Source organism: Pinus tabuliformis, chromosome 4_1, assembly GCF_031772625.1.
Source record: "Pinus tabuliformis cultivar Carrire ecotype Pingquan chromosome 4_1, CPIR1, whole genome shotgun sequence".
NCBI classification, from domain to species: domain Eukaryota; kingdom Viridiplantae; phylum Streptophyta; class Pinopsida; order Pinales; family Pinaceae; genus Pinus; species Pinus tabuliformis.
This window is the reverse complement of record NC_142303.1, coordinates 470,347,255-470,362,553: the sequence shown is the minus strand read 5'-3', so window position 1 is coordinate 470,362,553 and position 15,299 is coordinate 470,347,255. Positions and strand designations below refer to the sequence as shown.

Sequence of the window (15,299 nt, the reverse complement as noted above, 5' to 3'; positions counted from 1 at the left end):
CATGCTTTGGATTTTAACGGATCACCCTCAACCATGCCACCAAGGGCTCTCACTATTAGTGGTTTTTAGATTACCACAAACTGTATGGAGATACACATGCCTTACAAGGCTTACAACACAACTCCAACTCTGGGGTTACCAGGTACACAGTTTACAAAGACCACTATAAAACACCCTAGACTTGCTTACAATTAAAATGTGTGACTCATAATACAACATACTAGTGAGTCTATTCCACAAACTCACACAAACTTTCATCTAGTTGTCCATCATCTTCCAATCTCTGATGCAACTCCTCTAATGCCATCTTTACTGTCATGTCTTCATTATATCTGGTTGCTAGGCATTCCTGCAAATAAATTTGTCTATTGTTGGAATGCCCAGTTCCAACACAGACACAAATGTGTGACAATAGTTGGCTAAACTGAATGCCACTATATTCTTTCGCTAGAATTACATCACCGACATAAAACTTTAAAAAAAATATAACAATGGCATTATCGAGATGACAAATCGGCTCTCCAAACTTAGGTGAAACTGCACACTCACTGTACCAAAGTCAGTGCTCCACTGTCGACGTCTCTGTAAATCCACGACAACTACGGTAATATTGTCTTGGCTACCTCGAGCAATCGCCAGGTTTGACAGCAACGCTGCGGCGATAGCAGCGGGAGTGTCATCTCGGCCCTCTGCCTGAAGACCGTTGTAGCTTCTGTGTGATCGACCCGACAGACATCTCCTGGCAACCTCGCACACGACTTCGTTGGAGAGCACGTCCCAGAGCCCGTCGCTTGCCAGAATTAAGAATTCGTCTTCGTCGCTTCGGGCATTGATTGTCACCTCTTGATTGGCGATGACATAGGGCTTTATGTATTTTTTGCCTATAGCCCTAGACATGGCCAGGACGCCAAGAACATGAGGGCCGTTCCAGAAAAAACACGCACCCGCCAGCAGCCTCTATGCGCTCCATTTCATCCAGTTGACCTGGCTTGTGATCTTGTGATAAAACGACAGGCCTGCCGCCTCGCGACAATATGGCCCGCGAATCGCCACAGTTAGTGATGACGATTTGGCTAGATCCAACAATAGCCACCACTGCAGTAGTTCCCACAGCCTCAGATGTTATTCTCTGCCTGCAAGAACACTCATTAGTGCCTTCGCGGATTATGCAGTCATTTCTGCACACAATACCGCCGGATAAGATCTCGGCGTCCACTCTCCCGAAACAAGCGCTCGTGAGCTGCTGTCATTGTGTCTCATCCAGCGAGTTGCCGCCGAAGATCTTCAACTCCTCCGCGAGATCCTTGTGGAGGTGTTCTTTACAGAACAAGGCCGCTTGTGATCTGCCATGGCCATCGTAGACGCCAAAAAAAATGCAGCATCAGATTTCTCTTCGTATTGCCCATCACTGGCCCTGGCACACCCAAAACTGCACACACAAAATCGCATACACAGTAAACACCAAACTCTTTATTTCTTTAGCCCAGGAGCGGCCAAGCCCACGAGGGGCCAGGCCCTCAGGGCTCTGATACCAACTTAAAAACTGAGAATCCAGATTCATATTATTAATCAAATACAATTACATATATAGAAAATGTTGTTTTAAGATAGGGAGACTATTTTGGACACACAATCTGTTGGTTGAGGAAATCTCTCAACCACACACCAAATTAGGAAATGGATCCTAACTACTAGGAACAGACTCCTTTACTTAGTGAGAACCACAACTAGAGACAAGTAGGAATTAGATATTCCAACATAGTCGATGGAGGTGGGAAAATGAAGGCTGTAATACCCACATTTTTCCCTTGTGGATATTTTAATGCTATCTTGGAACACTAGTGTTAATTGATGTTGTATAATCGTGCCATCTTTTGTCATGAGCCATCAAGTAGGTTTATGCTTGTTTTCTAGAGGAAATCAAGGCTAAAGGAAAAATATAAATTGTAAATAAAGTGTAAATCGATGTTAAAGAAAATTAAAAAAAAAAAATATAAATAATAAATCAAATGTAGGACTACAAATTTGAAAGTCCACTTGAAATTCCTTGTAAACCAAGGAATAATGCTTATAGTTTATTACTTGCAATATGCACCAACACTTTTCTTGGTGTAATTTAATTATTATATTGGTTTGCAGGATAAAGGCTACTTGTGAAGAATTGGATTAATATATAGAACAATGAGAAGCCATCCTAGTTGGGGCATGATACTTGTAAATTCAAGTTCACATGTCATTTCCTATGTGACCAACGTGCTTGAGAGGGAAGTGTTACATGAAAACCAAACAGTGGCTATGAAGGAACAATTGTTATATAAAACAGTGAGAAGCCATCCTAGTTGGGGCATGATTTGTGTAAATTCAAGGTCACATGTCATTTCCTATATGAACAACGTGTTCAAGAGGGAAATGTTACATGAAAATCGAATAATGGAATTGAAGGAACAATTATTTGCAATGGAAGAGGTAAAAGAAACACATGGACAGACAATCGGGTTGTTGAAAGATCAACTAGTGACACAAAGAATTCAATTATTGCAAGGTCAACTAGCGGCATAGAAGGAAACCTTTGACCAACAAATTCTAGGTTTGGCAAGCCAATTTTTTATCTGAGGATGAATTGGAATCCCCTTTAGCAATGGATAATATGGAGTGTAGAATATGAAAGTATGGAAGGTGATTAAATTAATGAAAGAATAAAGCTACCTCCAATAAAACACAAAGGGACGTCAATCTTTATTATGGTTAACAAAGGTGGTTTTTTGTTCTAGCAAAGGACAATATTTTCACGTATGGAAAACACTAAGTCCATATATTTTCCTGCATCAGGAAAATAGGATGTGGAAATGAATTGAATATGTAATCATAATTTCATAATTGGAGCAACTTAATTATAATTATAAGTTCACAATTAGAGCAATATTTTTATGTATTTTTAATTTGAATATTAACATTGTATATACAACTATTATTGACTTTTTAGTTGGAGCACGAGGGCTTCACTCAATGAACCTTTGACATATCACGTGCATTCGTGGCATATTAAAAAATACCCTTAATTTTACTAAATATTGGAAAATACCTCCAAAAATCACATTATTTAAAAGACCCGTACTTTCACTAGATATTTTAGGTATCCATTTTTTCATTAACATTTTTTATACCCCTTTATATTTTTTCATTAACTTTGAACTCCATTTTTTATACCTGCCAATATAAAAACCCTTTAACCCCTATATATCCCCCAATATATTATGTCATTTTTTCCTTAATATATATCCCCTTATATGAACCCACGTGGTATTGTATTTCTCCCCCAATGAAGCCTATGTGAGTTGGAGTAATGTTTTCATGCATTTTAAATTTGAATATTATTGTATATAAAATTATTATTTTAAATTTTTTAAATCTATGAGTTAGTAGATGAATTTAGATTTGTGTAATTAAAATGATTTTTCAGTTTTAAGATGTTTGACTGATGAATTTTAATATCGTTGGTAGATAAATTAATTGCTGCGACTTGTAAATTGCGATTCTCTTCTTTTGAAGATTTAACATATTGCAAATTTTATATGATAGAAATTGTTTAGATTTTGCCTTAAATTATCATATAACTGATTTATTCATAGCAAAGCCTAAAAAATAAAACTTTCAAATTTCAACATTCTTTATTCTTTAAATGGTTAAACATTTATTAAAATGGAAAAAAGTGTTAACACTCTAACATAGGGTTGAAGTGAATAATGCATTGACGAAAAAAGAAAACAAGCTTTCCATTAATAAGCATATAAATTAATATTTTAAGAATGAAAATGTGTTTTAATTATTTTTGAAAGGATCCTTTCATCCTAAATAGATGGTCGAACTAAATTTTTATTCATATAAAAAGATTGATGTGTGTGCCTCTTCAAGCTGCCAAGATAATATGATAAAAAAACACACGTTGCTCTTCTCTCATTACCACATTAAGCTTTACCACTTTTATCTCTATAAATTCGTTGCAACATAAGCTTTGGAAATATACACATTTCTTTAGAAGAAAGGAAAGGTTCAAATTTGTTGCAGGAAGGAAGCAGGGCAACCAAAATGGATTCACAGTGGAGAATCATAAGCACCATACTTGTACTGTCAAAAGCATTGTGCTAAGCTACGCGAAGATCAGGACTTAAAAAAATCACAAAAACTACGCCCACCAGAGCCCTAGATTGGGCACCCTCAATCTTATGCCATTTGGTAGGCCTAAATGTCCCAAATATGACAACCAAGATCTACCAAATATCACGACCATGATTTCCCAGATCAGACAATCAGAAAGATCTAGATCTTATGGCCAAAAGTTTCCAAATCAGATGGCCAACATATACCAAATTTGACAAATGTGATTGCTCAAATTGGACAACCAAAATCTACCAGATCTGACAGCCACAATTGCTCAGCTCTGACAACCACGATTACCCAGATCAGATGGCCAGAATGGCTTAGATTTTACAGTTGCAATTTCTCAAATCAGACTACCAATATTTCCTAGATTTAATGCTCATGATTTACCAGATAAAACGACCAAGATCTCCTAGATATAATGGTTATGATCCCTTAAATTTTTCAACTGAGATCTACCAGATCTGGCAGCCACGATTTCCCAGATTGGACGGCCAAAATGACCCAGACTTGACAGCTATAATTTCTCAAATAAGACGACTAAGATTTACCAGATCTAATGGTTGTGATTGCTCAAATTGGACAAACAATATCTACTAGATCTAATGGTCACATTACCTAGATCAGACATCTAACATGGCCCAGATTTAACGGCTACAATTTTTCAAATATGATGGCCAAGATCGCCTAGATCTATAGCCATGTTTTACCATATCAGACTACAAAGATCTACCAGATCTGACAGTTGTGATCGCTCATATTTGACAGCCAAGATCTACTATATTTGACAACCGCAATTGCAGAAATTGGATGGCCAAAATGGCCCAAATCTAACAACTACAATTTCTCAAATTGAATGATCAACATCTCTCAGATCTAGCAACCACAATTTGTCATATTTGACTATTGTGATCACTCAAATTGGACGGCCAATACCAACTAGATTTGACAACCACAATTATGCAGATCGAACGGCTAGAATGGCCTAGATCTTACGGTTGCAATTTCTCAAATCAAGCAACCAAGATTGCACAAATCTAACGACCATGTTTTACCAGATTAGACGGCCAATATTTGTTAGATTCGACAGTCCAGATTGATTTGATCGAATAATTGATATTGTCCAGATTTGATGACCAACATCACCTAGATCTGACTACCACAGTTTCTTAGATCTGATGGTCGAGATTGCTTTAATTGAACAACTAAGATTGTCTTGATCAAATGGCCAAGATTTCCCAAATATGACGGTAGCAATTTCTCAATTCTGACAATGGAGATCGCTCTAATGGAATAACTGAGATTTTCTAGATTGGAGGTCCAAGATCACACATATCTAAGGGCCACAATTTACTAGATTGGATGACTTCGATTTATCATATTCGATAGTCACGATCGCTTTGATTGAATAGCCGAGATTGTCCAGATCGAAGGGTCAAGATATCATATTTAATGGTCAAAGATCATTTGATTGAATTAATGAGATTGTCTAGATCGAAAGTCCAAGATCAAACTAGATGGACACAAATTTATCATATTTTATGGTCAAGTTTGATTTAATCAAACAACAGATATTGTCCATATCGAACGACCAAATGTTCCCAGAGCTAGAGCCCTTAATCTAGGTAGTGGATATTGCGCCATGTGGCAGTAGGTTAAAAGATGATGTGTATAAGTTGGTTGACACATGGCATCCCTGGAGTCATAGATCGGTCGATGAGTCAATATGTGATTTGTCTCAACGTGGGAACTTTACCAACTAGAGGTGTTGTCTGGTAATTTTGTAGGAATGTGTGTTTGTGAGGTTTATAAAGGATCAATATGATTTAATTTTAATGTATGTAGGAGGAATTCAATGTGGCCGCCAAAGGAGATGTGCAACCTGCAAAACCTTAGTAATGTAGACAACCATTTAAATCACCTCATGGGGCCTATAACTGCAGTATTATCCACAAATACTAAGATTTTATAGATGGTGAACTTGTCGCGCAATAAATTTAGGGGCTCAATACCTTTGAAAGCAAGCGATCAAAATAGTATGCAACCACTGGTTATGTCACATAGTTCACCGAATGGAGTGATACCCTCTTTAATCAGCATGATCTCAGCTCCAATACCTCTTTTGTTGGGAAATTTGGCATGATTGAAGACTCTGGAGCTCAATAAAAATCTTTTTAGTGGAGGAATACCCAATACATTTCTAAATCTCACATCTCCATTGGAATTGAACATGTCCCATAAATTTCTCGTCATAACAGTTTTGGACTCGACCATCAACAAAATTCACCACAAATACAATCACTCTACCATAAATCAGATTTGGTTCGTTATGTTTTAAACTTCTTAAACTAATAAACTAGCCATTTTTTAGTAATAAATTAGCCTTGAAGTAAAATCATGAGCAAAAGGCATAGCCTAAGATGAGATATAGTTTATAAGCCACTAGCCTTAAGTTACAACATGTATACTATTGTGTTTAGAATCCTACATACTATGAAGGTATAGGTTATTAATATTTATGATAAGGTTATTTAATGTTTAATAGTTTTTCTCTCTCTCACACACACACACACACATATATATATATATATATAAACTAACATATAGTATAGGTTTATATATAGCATAGGTTAGTGTAGGATATATATATATATATATATTAGTTATTAATATTTATGATAAGGTTATTTAATGTTTAATAGTTAGTCATGTAGATTATATATATATATAAACCTACATTTTTATCTACAAAGAGTTTAAAAATTTTAAATTTAAAAATCGAAAAGTATACATTGAAATTTTCTTTGAAGTTTAAAGTCTTGAAAAACATAGTCACATCACAATAAATTTATGTGAGTAAAAGGCAACAATACCTTATGGTTATTCCCATGCTTATTCTTAGTGTAGAAAGATCATGTTATATATTAATGTTTTTATCGTTGATGTGAAGTCTCTCAGCTAATGCGGAATTTTTGACATAACAAACATTTATATAGTAGAAACAAAGTCATTATGTAGGTGTATGTTGGGTGATCCCATATCCAATAATTGTACCATCTATGTTGACTTGATGGTGTAGGTTTGGTAAAGATTATGTGTTAACTTGATGGTGTAGTTTTGGTAAGATTATATGGTAGGTTTTTACCACTAAGTTCATCCTCTATTGTGCATACCATGAATTACAAATATGTCACCTCCAAGGAGTTTGTGGTGCACTACCTGGTTAAAGATCAATAAGGGTTAATGAGGTTTGACTCACTTGACCCCATAAATAACAAGTTCAAAGTAGATTTGGATTTCCATGTGCCCAAAATAAGGTATTCTAACTATGGTCTAATAAGAACTTTGCACGGATAATTAGATCCATAAATGTAGGAATTGCCCAAGAAAGTGTCCAAAATGTCAAAATGAGTGAAAGTTGGTGAACAAGGGATAAAAAGAATCCAAGGACCCCACCTAAGTGTTAGACATCCTAGTAAGGCCCCAAATTTATGATAATGTGAAGGGTATTACAAGGAAATGTTCATCACATTAAAGTAGTAATTGAGAGGTATTATTTTGTCATTGGGCAAGTTACACATGAATCTAGTGTTGGGTTGAACCACATAATGCACTTCTTATTCTAGATAGGCACATAGGAATCAAGGATGAAGTAGGTGAAAATGCTAGGTTAGATGTATAAAGGGCCAGAGAAAGGAGGTGGAAACACTAGGGTGGCCTTATTGAGTGAAGAGAAGAGAGGTGACTATTCTAGGCTAGATTAATTGTTGGGTTGTGTTATATTCTTTCCACGACTAGCCCACGTAGTTAACCGAGGGGTTAGGAGGGGCGCAGAGCCCCCCCTTCGTTGCACCGATTGTGTAGTCGGGGGGGGGGGGGGTCACAGGGGGTTTGAGGGGTGGGGGTTGGGGGTCACAGGGGGTTTAAGGGGTGCAAGTAACCCCACTCTATGGGGTCTGGGGCAGTGCCCCGGAAAATTTTGGTTTTGGACCCTATGTTAGATTGGGAAGACCTACATATGATTTTGTGCATGATTTTCGCACATGGTTTTGGATGTGATGGTTTTCGGTCCATGGTATTGGATGCTTCAGCATGTATAAATATGTATTGTAACATTGAAAGGAACACAATGAAAAATCAAGCTGGTAGTCCCGGTTTTGGGATTCAGGGAAAAATCTCTGTGTATATGTGTTTTATGTGTTATGCTCTCGCATTGTTTATTTTCTGTGTTTTAGAATTCGTATGCAGGTAATTTCTGTACGGGGTTAAAACCTACATTTCGTATCGAAGTTGTTTTGGCTTCAAGGGGACGCCATTGTTGCTGATGGGTTTCGCTCGGGCCTGTGGTAGAACCTGTTCAGTGGGAGATCTGTGGGATTGATTCTGGTAGTGAAAGAAGATGACGAGTAGTGGAAAGATAGAGATCAAGAAATTTAATGGTCAAATTTTTGAGTTGTGGAAACTCAAAATGGAGGATCTGTTGGTGGATAAAGATCAGTGGATCGCGGTAGATCCGGGTACTAAACCAATGGGAGTGTCTAATGAAGAATGGAAGAAGTTGGATCGGAAGACAAAGAGCACAATACGATTGTGTGTCTCAGAATCAGTATTGTTGAATGTATCAGGGGAAGCTACGGCAAAGGCTTTGTGGGACAAGTTAGGGACTTTGTACCAATCTAAATCTCTGGTGAATAAACTGTTCCTACGGAAAAAGTTGTATAACCTGAGGATGAAAGATGGAGACACGGTGATAGAGCATATGAATGCGTTTAATATTGTGGTAAGTCAGTTATCGTTTGTTTATATCAAAATTTTAGATGAAGATAAGTGCATTAGTTTGTTGTGTTCTCTACCAGATTCGTGGGATAGTCTGGTTATTGCAATAGGTAGCAATGCAACTACCTTGCAGTTTGATGAAATAGTCTCATCCTTGCTGATAGAGGAGATCAGACGGAAAAATATGGAGAGCCAGAATGGTGATGCCTTGTCTGTACGAGGACGGTCCCAGAACATAAAAAAATAAGTCATCGAGTGGGAGATCTAAATCTAGAGGGAGATCTAAATCTCCAGGAAAACCTATAAAGGCAGTGTACTGGAAATGCGGAAAGGAAGGGCACTACAAAAAGGGACTGTAAATCTAAAGCTCCTGACAAAGGAAAGGGATCTGATGATGCTCCTTCTACAGAGGCGAAAACCACGTCAGATGAAGGTGGGGATGTGTACTTGGCTTCTTCAAGTACACATGTAGATCATGAGGCATGGTTGATTGACTCAGGTGCATCCTTTCACTTCAATTCCCATAGAGAGTGGTTCTACGAGTATGAGAAATATGATGGTGGTGATGTCTTCTTAGGGGATGATAGGAAGGCTAGAATCGTTGGTCGCGAAAAAGTAAAGTTGAAGTTGCAAGGTGGAAGGGTTAGAACACTTTTGGGTGTTCTACATATTCCTGCATTGGCCAAAAATATGATTTTTGTAAGCAAGCTGGATTACGCAGGTCTAAAAACAGTGTTCAAGAAGGATAGCTACAATATGGTTCGGGGAGCACTGGTATTGATGTGGGGAGTTCGGATTGGAACTATGTACAAGCTGTAAGGTAGCACTGTTGTTGATGGGTGCAATAGTTCTGTGGTTCTTGAAAGTGGAGTAGAAAATCTAGTGGTCTCTGGAGAGAAGACTATGCTGTGGCATCAAAGGCTTGGACATATTGGAGAGAAGGGTCTTCGAATACTTCATGGTAAAGGTATGGCAGAAGGTATGAGTAATAGCTCTCTGGATTTTGATTTCTGTGAAAATTGTGTATATGGGAAGCAGAATCGGGTGAGTTTCCCCTTTGGTGGTAAGAGGGCGAAACAGATATTAGAGCTTGTGCACAGTGATGTGTTTGGACCTGTGAAAGTTCCATCACTGGGTAAGTATGTGTACTGTGTATAATTTATAGATGACTTCTCAAGCAATACATGGATATATTTCCTTAAGAAGAAATCTGAAGTCTTTGATAGGTTTAAAGAATTTAAGGCTCTGGTGGAAAATCAGACAGAGAAGAAGATAAAGGTGCTGAGGATACATAACGGTGGAGAGTTTTGCAGCAAGGAATTTGAAGAATTTTGTAAGTAGTGTCGTATAGCATGGCAGAAGACTACTCCATATACACCTCAAAAAAATGGAGTTGTAGAAAGAATGAACAAGACGTTGATGGAAAGGGCAAAAAGCATGCTCAGTGGTGTCAGGTTAGGACAAGAATTCTGGGCAGAGTCGGTGGAGACAACATGTTACTGGGTCAATAAATCACCTTCATCACCATTGGAGGATAAGACTCCACAAGAGGTATGGACTGGTAAGAAACCCTCTCTTTCACATCTAATGTTATTTGGATGTGATGCATATGTACATGTTCCAAAGGGGAAACGAACCAAGCTGGATAGTAAATCTAAAAAGTGCATCTTTATTGGGTATAAGGACGGTTTAAAGGGTTATAAGCTTTGGAACCCAGTAACAAGGAAGGTTGTGTACAGCCGAGATGTGGTGTTCATAGAGGTGAAAGATGTTATTAAACATGAAGTCCAACCAAAGGAACTTGAGAAGATAGAATTTGAGCTAAAGGAGGAAGAATCAGACTCTACAGTGGAAGAGGAATCAGAAGATGAAGAGCCACAAACTCCGGGTGTGAGAAGATCAGTTCGAGAAAGAAGGCAGCCAGAAAGGTATAGTCCATCTACTTTCCGTTCAAATTTTGCTTTATCTATCACTAATGACGATCCCATAACTGTGAAGGAAGTAGTAGATTCAGAGGATGGAAAACTCTAGAAAGAGGCCATGGTTGATGAAATGGCATCTTTGCACAAAAATGAGGCTTGGGATCTGGTGGAGTTGCCGGTTGGAAGGAAACCCATTGGCAGCAAATGGGTGTTCAAGAAGAAGACAAATGCAGAAGGAAAGGTGGAGAAATACAAAGCTCGGTTGGTAGCAAAAGGTTATTCCCAAGTGCCAGGAATTGATTTTGGTAATATTTTTTCTCCCGTTTCCAAGGTAACTTCTATTAGATTACGTTTAACTGTTGCTGCTGCTTTTGATTTTGAGGTAGAACAGATGGATGTGAAGACAACATTTCTTCATGGGGATCTGGAAGAGGAAATTTACAGGAAACAACCTGAAGTCTTTGCGGTGAAGGGTAAGAAAGAATTGGTATGCAAGTTAAAGAAGTCTATGTATGGGTTAAAACAGTCACCAAGGATGTGGTATCAAAAATTCGATACATTTATACGGGAACTTGGCTTCACCAGAAGCAAAGTAGATCATTGTGTGTATTTTAAATTAATTGGTGACCCTGTTATTTATCTGGTCTTGTATGTGGATGATATGTTGCTGATTGGAAATGACAAAGATATTATCCAGGATTTGAAGACCCAGTTGTCCTCCAAATTCGACATGAAAAATCTTGGTGCTGCAAACTATATTTTGGGCATGGAAATTAAAAGAGATCAGGCAAAGAGGAAGCTCTGGTTGAACCAGAGGAAGTATGTCGAAACAATATTGCAGAGGTTTAATATGCAGGATAGTAAATTGGTGAAGGTTCGTATTCCTGTAGGTGTAAAATTATCTGCTAAACAGTGTCCCAAGACACAAAAAGAGGAAGAGGATATGTCCCGTGTTCAATATGCAAGTGCATTCGGTAGGCTGATGTATGCGATGGTCTGTACTAGACCAGACATTGCACATGCAATGGGAGTATTGAGCAGGTTTATGTCAAAACCAGGGAAGGAGCATTGGACAACAGAGAAGTGAGTTTTCAGGTTTTTGCGTGGCACTAGTGATTATGGTTTGTGCTACTAAGGAAGACCAGGATTGGACAGAGTTTTGGATATTCGTGGCTTTGTTGATGTGGACTGGGCTGGAGATCTGGATCAAAGAATATCTACAAGTGGCTATGTGTTTAACCTATTTGGAGGTGCAGTCAGTTGGATGAGTAAGAAACAATCTATAGTGGCACTATCAACTACAGAGGCAGAATACATGGCAGCCACTCATGCAAGCAAGGAAGCAGTTTGGTTGTAGAGATTGTGTTTAAGTATGGGGTTAGTACAGGGAGCTATAAGGATAGACTGTGATAGCCAAAGTGCAATTTTCTTGGCAAAGAACCCTGCTTACCATTCAAAGACAAAGCACATTGATGTTCAGTTTCACTTTGTGAGGCATATGATAGAAGACAGAAAGGTGTTGTTGGCAAAGATGGACACTTTGAAGAATACTGCAGATGCATTGACAAAATCTGTGAGCTTCGAGAAGTTCTCTTGGTGTAGAGAAACAATGGGCATTGCAGGGCTGGATAAATGATTAAGCTCTCTTGTGGCCCATGTGGAAAGAAAACAACAAGTGGGAGAATGTTGGGTTGTGTTATATTCTTTCCACGACTAGCCCACGTAGTTAACCAGCGGGTTAGGAGGGGGGCAGATCCCCCCCTTCGTTGCGCCGATTGCGTAGCAGGGGGAGTCACAAGGGGTTTAAGGGGTAAAATTTTGGTTTTGGACCCTATGTTAGGTTGGGCAGACCTACCTATGATTTTGTGCATGATTTTCGCACATGGTTTTGGACGCGATGGTTTTTGACGCGATGGTTTTCGGTCCATGGTATTGGATGCTTCGGCATGTATAAATATGTATTGTAACATTGAAAGGAACATAATGAAAAATCAAGCTGGTATTCCTGGTTTTGGGATCCAGGGGAAATATCTACGTATATGTGTTTTATGTGTTATGCTCTTACATTGTTTATTTTCTGTGTTTTAGAATTCATATGTAGGTAATTTTTGTACGGGGTTAAAACCTACATTAATGAGGACAAAAGAGAAGATAGAGTAATAGGTGTTATTAGTATGATCGGGAAAGTGACCATGTAGCTACAATTGACCACTTAACACCCAATGTCTTGCAGGAGAAGCATGGTTGTTGACTAAGATTCCATCTTCTTAATTTGGCCCTACTCAAGATAATGATCCATGAGGAGACCAACCAAATGAACAAAGTAGAAAAACAACCAAGAGCTTGGAGAGATGGAAGGAAAATAGACTACCTTGAGTAGGCTCGAGTTGTCAAGGAGAGTAAAAAATGAAGCATAGGAGAAGTACAACACCATCAACCCTTAATATAGCCATTAATATTAGATACTAGAGGGTTCCCTTAAGGATAATGATGTATTAAAATAAAAATAAAAGTAAGGCTTGATAAGTCTTACCTAGTCATGCAAACTTTTGAGTAAAAAGGAGAGGAATCAAACTTAAAAGAAGATACGATACTAGACTAAAGAGACAAGGGATAGGCCTTGGAAGTGATATTTGGAAGGTCAGAAAAACGAACGAGATAATAACAACAAAGTAAGTCATCCCCTCATGAAAAAACAAGATCTCTTCCTTAAAGGTATATAGAATCATTGTCATTGCATCCAAACTAGGGTGGCCATGGAGGATGTTATACTTCAAGTCTCATGGGAGAAATGAAAATTGGAAGGGTGGCCATAGAGGATGTTCTACTTCAAGTCTCATGGGAGAAATGAGAAGTGCATATTCATTATCTCGATGCCGAGGGATTAGGGAATTTCAATGACTTTTAGAGGTCATCTATTATATTTTTAAAACTTTAAATGGTCCAAGGAGTGGTTGAAAAGTGCATAGAGCTAAGGGCATGACATACATTAGTTGTTTTGATGTTACAATGACCCATTTGATCATGATGAAATCATTGTGGCAAAATAAAGAACAAATTAACTACATTAACCTTTCATTTTGTAATATTCCCTTCTCTTGATATGGTCAAAATGGACAGAATTTTCCCATGGTGTTTACCATGCTATTTCCCATGGGATCTTCCCATGGTATTTTCCTTCGTTTTTCTAGGGAAAATAATAAAATAAGATTTGTAGAGAGTCTATCAAGCCTATTAAAGGGGATAGGAGCTAGGCCTTTAAATCATACAAAATTTATCTATCTTATTGTGTTTTTCTTGAGAACTTAGCATGACCAGTTCTAGTTTGATCCCAGGGATGAAACCCCGTGGGTGTGATTTGTCTGGTGGATCCATCCAAGGTCCACGATTGTGCTTCAGGTTTTTTCTTTTCTCTTTGATAAGCAGTCGTGCATGCCATTGCAAGGGCTCTGATATTATTGTATGGGCATGTACTATTTTCTTTAGTTAATAATATAAATAAAGGTTGCATTTCTAGATCCCGTTGTGTTCAGTGTTTTGATTGCAAACATTTTTAACTAGAACACTAAAGTGTGCTAGATCTGTTAAAAATTTTAAGGTTTGGGATCTTACAGTGGTATCAGAGTTGTGCATCTTGTTAGCCTAAGGGTTTATTATAGCTCCACTTCAAGGAAATATCGTGATCCAGGGTTTCAAGAGAAACTAGTTTTCGGTGATTTCACCCTAGTTAGAATCTTGTCAATTTCGGTGGTACTCTATAGCCATCCTAATTAGCTCATTATTATTGAATTTTCTGGAGTTTATTTTTCTGCGAGGTATTTTTGTGACAACCATTGGTTGTAAAAGAAAATTTTTAGGGGCTGAGTTAAAAAGGCCAGACATGGATATTTGAAAAGGTCATGAACATATATTATTGGAAATTTTTCAAAGGCTACGAACAATTATTAAAGAGGGAAAAACATTGTAGGGGACGAGTTCTTTAATTTTTAAGAATAAGATCCATTATTGTTATTTGTATTGTTGATAGGCGAGGGAATTATAACCTTGGCTGCCATAAGCATCAACATATGAGACGAGATCGACTCAAGGAAGGTTTGGCATGCCGTTGTCATTATCCAAGGCCGAGAGGCCATATAAAGCTTTCGCCGATGACTATCACGTAAGAGGGAGGCGTGATCATGCGCGTAGTGGCCTTTCGCCGCAGATCTAATACGTGGTCGAGAAATCAATTGTGAGGGAGCATGAAAATTTGTGGCGCCAAACGAGCAAGTTTTCGAACGAGAGTTTCATATCTCAATATCTCTTGAGCATAGGCATAACTGAAAAGGTCGCAAAAGTTATCAACTACGGAAAAAAACATGAAGGAAGGGAGGCGATTTGAAATACTTTGAATTGAAATCTCCCAATAGCACATGAACCAGAGACTCCCTCATTGTTGATCCA

At 38.1% G+C, this 15,299-nt stretch overlaps 1 pseudogene; it reads right to left on the bottom strand.

The window, feature by feature from the left end:
* Positions 1 to 229: 229 nt before the first annotated feature.
* LOC149176479 (putative protein phosphatase 2C 8 pseudogene) lies at positions 230 to 1,369 on the bottom strand (annotated as a pseudogene).
* Between the last annotated feature and the right edge of the window lie 13,930 nt (positions 1,370 to 15,299).